Source organism: Lipotes vexillifer, unplaced genomic scaffold (assembly GCF_000442215.2).
Source record: "Lipotes vexillifer unplaced genomic scaffold, Lipotes_vexillifer_v1.1 scaffold578, whole genome shotgun sequence".
Classification (NCBI taxonomy): domain Eukaryota; kingdom Metazoa; phylum Chordata; class Mammalia; order Artiodactyla; family Lipotidae; genus Lipotes; species Lipotes vexillifer.
Window position 1 is genome coordinate 552,043 of NW_006780523.1, and position 6,775 is coordinate 558,817.

The window sequence follows — 6,775 nt, forward strand, 5'->3', positions numbered from 1 at the left end:
CTGGGACTTCCCTGGTGGTGCAGTGGTAAAGAATCCACCTGCCAATGCAGGGGACATGGGTTCGAGCCCTGGTCCGGGAAGACCCCACATGCTGTGGAGCAATGAAGCCCATGAGCCACAGCTACTGAGCCTGTGCTCTAGAACCTGCGAGCCACAACTACTGAGCCCACGTGCCACAACTATTGAAGCCCATGTGCCTAGAGCCCATGCTCTGCAACAAAAGAAGCCACCCTGCAATGAGAAGCCCGTGTACCTCAAAGAAGAGTAGCCACAACTAGAGAAAGCCCACATGCAGCAACGAAGACCCAATGCAGATAAAAATTAAATTAAATTTAAAAAATAATTATAAAATTATAGTAATTACGGCAGTGTGGTATTGGTATAGGGACAGTAAAATGGACAGAACAGGAGAAGGCAGAAATAGTTGCTATAATTGTTTGGGTCACCAATTTCCAATGTGGTGAGAGGGGTTTTTCCATACCAACAATTTCTGGGACAACAGCTGGGTGTCCTACAAGTTATCTCAATTCTGACAGTATCTACCTGGAGACAGCATCACATTCCACAGGTTAAGGGCTCAGTTCTACAAGACTGCTCCTGACCCCAACTTCAGAGGCCAGTCTCAAGTCCAAGTTATCACCTGTTCTTCTGACCAACCAGCTATAAATCAAAGGTTCCCACAATCCCCTCTTTGGGCTTGATTAACTTGCTACATCAGCTCACAGAACTCAGAGAAACGTTTTACTTACTGGACAGATCACCGGTTGGTTATAAAAGGACATGACTCAGGAACAGCAGGATGGAAGAGATGTATAGGCAAGTCATGTGGGAGGGGGCGCAGAGCTTCCAAGCCCTCTCAAGGCACACCACTCTCCCCAAATCTCCACGTTTGCCAAACCAGAATCTTTCCAAACTCCGTCCTTTTGGGGTTTTATGGAGGTTTCATTACATAGGCATGATTGATTAAATCCTTGATCATTGGCAAACTGAATTCAACCTTCAGCCCCTCGGCCCTCCCCAGAGGTGGGGGAGGTTAGTGAAAGTTCCAACCCTCTAATCACGTGGTTGGCTCTCCCCGCAATCAGCCCCCACCCATAGGTTTCTCAAGTGCTTTCCAAAAGTCACCTCATTAACATAACAAAACACCATTATGGCTCTCATCCTTAGGAAATTCCAAGTGTTTTAGGAGCTCTGAGCCAGAAACAGGACAAAGACCAAATACATACTCCTCATTATAAATCATAATATCACATAGAACCTTGCATAAATGGATATTTGATTTTTGACAAAAGTAGCACTGCAGAGGAGTGGGGAAAGGTCAGTTTTTTTTTTCTTAAATGGTGCTGAGACAATTGGGTATACACAGGGAAAAAAATGAAATTTAACCCTGATTTCACCACACACACATACATCAATATACACAATCCCTCCTCATTATTTACAGATTTGGTACTTGTGGATTCATTTGCTCACTAAAATTTCTTTGTAATCCCAAAATCAATACTTACCGTGTTTTTGTGGTCATTTGTGATCACGCACTGAGTGGTGAATTTGAGTCTTTCAACACAGACATTGCCAGCTGAGGTCGAATAAGGTCATGCTCTCCGCCTTATTTCAGCTCTCATACTGTAAACAAGTTTCTTTTCAAGGTCTATTTAGCGCCATATTTCTTGCATTTTTTTTTCGCTTGTTGCGGTGATTTTGCTGTTTAAAATGGTCTCCAAGCACAGCACTGGAGTGCTGTCCAAGTGTTCCTAAGCAGGCTATGATTTGCTTTATGAGTATTAATAAACTTTGTTCAGGCATGAGTTACAGTGCTGTTGGCCATGAGTTTGTCAACCTAAATAAACCTAGGAGGCAATAATCAAGTAGAAAGCATTTATTTGTGTCGACTTAAAAAATACACAATGTGAGAGTTGCAAGTTAAGTTTTATTTGGGGCAAAATGAGGGCTGGAGCCCGGGAGACAGCATCCCAGATAGCTCTGAGAAACTGCTCCAAAGAGGCAGGACGGAAGGCCAGTATATATGTGATTTTGGTGAAGGGGGAGTACATGCAATAGAGCACATATTTTTTTACAGAAGGTTTCTGCAGGTTACCGCTAATCACAAGGAGCAGTCGTCACCAGGAAGGCTTTTAGTGCTTTTCTAGATATGAGGAGATGAAAAACTTGGGCTCATAAAATCAGCTCCTGAAAATATCTAACTATCTGAAGATCTGTTCTGCCAGTTTTTCCCAGAGCACAGAGTGCCTCATTTCTGCTCTCCACCCTGAAGTGCTTTCAGGGGTGTTGAAAATCAGCAGCTGCAGCGGCACCTGATTTAATCCTTGTAGCGATAGATGGCAAGTGCCAATGGTGAGTGCCAATTCGTAGTTGACATTTGAGATCAAAGAAGTGCAACTCGGGCACGCAGATTCCGGTTGCAACCCAAAGTGTCTCACCAGGGAGTAAAAGTTAGGAGCTCTTAAAGGCAAAGAAGGGGGGTTTGCATTACAAGGAATTTTAATTGGAATTAGAGGCAGAAGGGAGGTAAAGTTTGTTACTGTGACAAGTTGCAGGTGTTATTGCCGACTCCCAGTCCTTGGTTTGTAGTTTGACCCAGTTCAAAAGTTCATGGCTGTGGGGCTTCCCTGGTGGCACAGTGGTTGGGAGTCCGCCTGTCGATGCAGGGGACGCGGGTTCTTGCCCCGGTCCGGGAGGATCCCACGTGCCGCGGAGCGGCTGGGTCCGTGAGCCATGGCTGCTGGGCCTGTGCGTCCGGAGCCTGTGCTCCGCAATGGGAGAGAGGCCACAGCAGTGAGAGGCCCGCGTACAGCAAAAAAAAAAAAAAAGTTCATGGCTCTGAAACCGTGCAACACAAATTGGGACTTGAACCCAGCCAGAACCCAGATTGGGGTTCCACCCAGTTGGGACATGCATAAAGTCCACCTTGGTAATGGCCTCCCAGCTCTATTTTAAGACCCCTTGACATAAGTGACTCCATTTTATTTCACATTTCACAAGTTCGAAGTTAATGAGCCAACGATTTGGTCTATCCAGAAAAAGGAAGAGGAAATTTGTCCATCTTTACATCAGGCAGCTCTGGAAAGTGCTAAAGTAACAGCTATAGTGTGTGATGATGCTATGGAAAAGATGGAAGAGTGGCTAAGTCTGTGGATTTATAAGATGATAACCAATTAATAAAAGCATAGTGGGCCTCATTGTTGTGAGGCTGAAAGCCAAAGAAATTTACAGTCAGATTACTCAGGGTTAGGAAAACATTAAACCCTCTTGACTAATCCTGGCTGATTGGCTTGCTTGTTTCAAAAGGCAATATGGTGTGAAAAACATTAAACTTGTAAGTGGGGCAGGTTCTGCAGGTCAGGAGGCTGCGGAAGAATTTTAAAAGTATCCACTAAGTGTTGTACAGGAATAGAGTAATGGGAAGAGGAGAGACTATACAACACAAATGACACTTCAGTTGGTGAGAATGTCACCAGAGACCCATAGGAACCTAATCCTGTATTTTTCCTAAGAGCATAGTTCATCATTTGCTAATTCAGTGTTTATGGTGACTTTGTAGAACATAACTATTGTGAATAATGAGAATCAGGTATATATATTTATATATAATCTTACAAATCAATAAGGAAAAGACTACGAAGACCTCTACAGAAAAATGAACAAAAGATTCGAACAGTTCCTTCAAAACAGAGTAATTCCACATGTCCAAAGATCATTTGAAATGGTGCTCAACCTTATTAGTAATCAGGAAAATAGAAATTAAAACCACAGTACCAGAGGCCTTGCAGACGCCGCCGCCCTGAGCCTCCCGCGCTGCGCACCTTGGTCAACTCCATCGTGTTCTTCGACATCGCCATCCAGGGAGAGTCCTTGGGCTGCATCTCCTCCGAGCTGTTTGCAGACAAAGTTCTAAAGACAGCAGAAAGCTTTCGCGCTCTGAGCACTGGGAAGAAAGGATTTGATTACAAAGGTGCCTGCTTTCACAGAATAATTCTGGGATTTATGTGCCAGGGTGGTGACTTCACACGCCATAATGGCACTGGTGGCAAGTCCATCTATGGGGAGAAATTTCATGACGAGAATTTCATCCTGAAGCATATGGGTCCTGGCATCTTGTCCACGGCAAATGCTGGCCCCAACACAAATGGTTCCCAGTTTTTCATCTGCACTGCCAAGACTGAGTGGTTGGATGGCAAGCATGTGGTCTTTGGCAAGGTGGAAGAGGGCATGAATATTGTGGAAGCCATGTGCTTTGGGTTCAGGAATGGCAAGACCAGCAAGAAGATCACCATTGCTGACTGTGGACATATCTTATAAATCTGAATTGTGTTTTATCTTAACCACCAGACATTCCTTCTGTAGCTCAGGAGAACACCCCTTCACCCCCATCTGCTCGAAATATCCTACAATTTTTGTGTTCTTACTGCAGTTCTTTCGGTTCCATATTTTCCTTATCCCCCTCCAAGTTTAGCTGGATTGCAAAGTTGTTTATGATTATGGGATAAAAACTAAAAAACAACAACAAAAAACCCGACAGTACAAGATCATTACCCACATTCCAGACTGGCAAATTTTTACAGTCTGATAATATCCAGTGGTGAAAAACATATAATTCTAATACTCTATCGGTGGACGTGTGCAATTAATATAACCACTTTGGAAAACAGTTAGGAATTATTTAATAAAATTGAAGACACACGTACTCCGTAGCCCAGCAATTCCACTCTTGAGTAAATACCATAGAAAAGTGCTTGTATATATGCATCAGTTTTCTTAATAAGTATGGAAAATGTTAGAGCTCAGAGCAGCCTCCAGAGACTGGTAATGTGCTCTAGTCTAGAAGTAACTGAGATCTTTTTTTAGCAGATTTGCTCTATTTTTAAAAGCAGAACAATTTTCATTTTCTTAGCTTAAGATTCCATTTAAAATATTTTAAGTGTATTAGCATATTAAAATGTACAGAAAGCTAAAGACGCATTCCCCTGCTATTGTTATGTTAATGGACATGTCATTTCTCATTTTAAGTTTTATTGTCCTTACCTATTAAATAGCAATGAGCCAATTCCATTAGCTAGAAATGTATTAGCAAATAACAGAATACCTGAAGAACAGTGGTTCAAATAGGAGTTATCTTCTCTCACAATAACAGAAATCCAAAAATGAGCAGGCATTGTTTGAATTAAATAGTCTTTGAATTAAAGGACTTAGTCCTTTGAATTAAAGGACTAAGGCTCTTTGTGTTTCACCATCATTACTGTAGGGGAGTAAAACTTGCCACCCCAAAATGTCTCTTTGGCATGCGGATTATTTGGAGCTGAAAACAATCAAGGCCCAAAAGACTCAGGAAGAACCTTTGACTTTCCCCCTAAGTGCCTAAAAGAATGTAGATAGAGGACCTGTTCCAGGAAGGGGGCCAGCACCATAGATAACTACAATTACGAACTAGGTGTGTGGACAGGGACAGACTTAGCTAAGTCTGTTGGTTAAAATTCCTTTCTGTGTCCCAATGTCTCTGCCTGGCCCAGCAAACATTTATTTACCAAACATTTGCTTTTCCATCTCCATGTCAATTGCCTTTCTCCCCGTGAAATCCCAAACCACTAACTACATCAACATCCTTTTTTGTTTTTAGCTGAGGATGGTATATAAGGTGAGGGTTTCAGACATTTTGGTGAGTTACTCAGTGTTCCTGGGTCTCTTCCATGCATACATGTTATTAAACTTTGTTTGATTTCCTCCTGCTAATCTGTCTCATGTCAATTTAGACTAGCCAGAAGAACCTAGAAGGGTAGAGGAAAATTTCTTCCTCCCCATCATTACCATGTGGTTGTACAATGGCTCCTGTACTTCCAGGCATCACATCTGTGTGTTATAGGCAAAGAGGGTAAAGGAATGAGGCTAAACACATGTTATCTGTCCTTCTTTTCATCAGTAATCAAAATTATTTCTCAGAACACTACTTAGATTTTTCTTTCTTTCATCTTTTTGGCAAGAACTATGCCACAAGGTCAGTCTTGGTTGCAGGGGAGACTGGAAAACAAGAATTCATCTTTCCAGCCTCTGGAGTAGAAGAATGTAAAAGAGAAATGCTTAAGGAATGAACACTGTATGAGCCAATACAATGCCAGGTACACTCACCTTACCTACCCCAAAGGGTTGTTATGAGGATCAATTGTGCTGTCAGATTTGAAAACCTTTAGAATTTACAAAGTGCTAAACACATGTAAGGAATTATTATGCTCATCTTTTGGAACTAAGTATTATTTGGTACGTTAGTGAACACACATTATGATTCAATGATTAATTACTGAGAAAAAGATCTTCTATGCAAATATTATACCAGATGATTTAAATCTATCTATTTTTATCTATTTTGAACATCAGCTAGCAACTGCTAGCTTGGGACTTTGCTCAGGATAGGATATCTCTACTTAATGAACCAATGTGAAAAATTCCTTTCTTTTTTAGGAGATGAATCTGGAAAGCTTGTCATATTATTTGTCTCTGACTAAAGTTTCTACTGCGGATAGATGGAAGACAAAGAGAAAATATCCCCTATAGAAATAGGCAAAGGAGGGCTTCCCTGGTGGCGCAGTGGTTGGGAGTCCGCCTGCCGATGTGGGGGACGCGGGTTCGTGCCCCGGTCCGGGAGGATCCCACATGCCGCGGAGCGGCTGGGCCCGTGGGCCATGGCCGCTGGGCCTGCGTGTCCGGAGCCTGTGCTCCGCGGCGGGAGAGGCCACAGCAGTGAGAGGCCCACGTACCACAAAAA

At 42.7% G+C, this 6,775-nt stretch overlaps 1 pseudogene; it reads left to right on the top strand.

Moving 5' to 3' along the window:
- The window catches only part of LOC103088724 (peptidyl-prolyl cis-trans isomerase A pseudogene), a 12,410-nt pseudogene extending 8,090 nt beyond the window's left edge, over window positions 1–4,320 (top strand).
- Window positions 4,321–6,775: the final 2,455 nt, after the last annotated feature.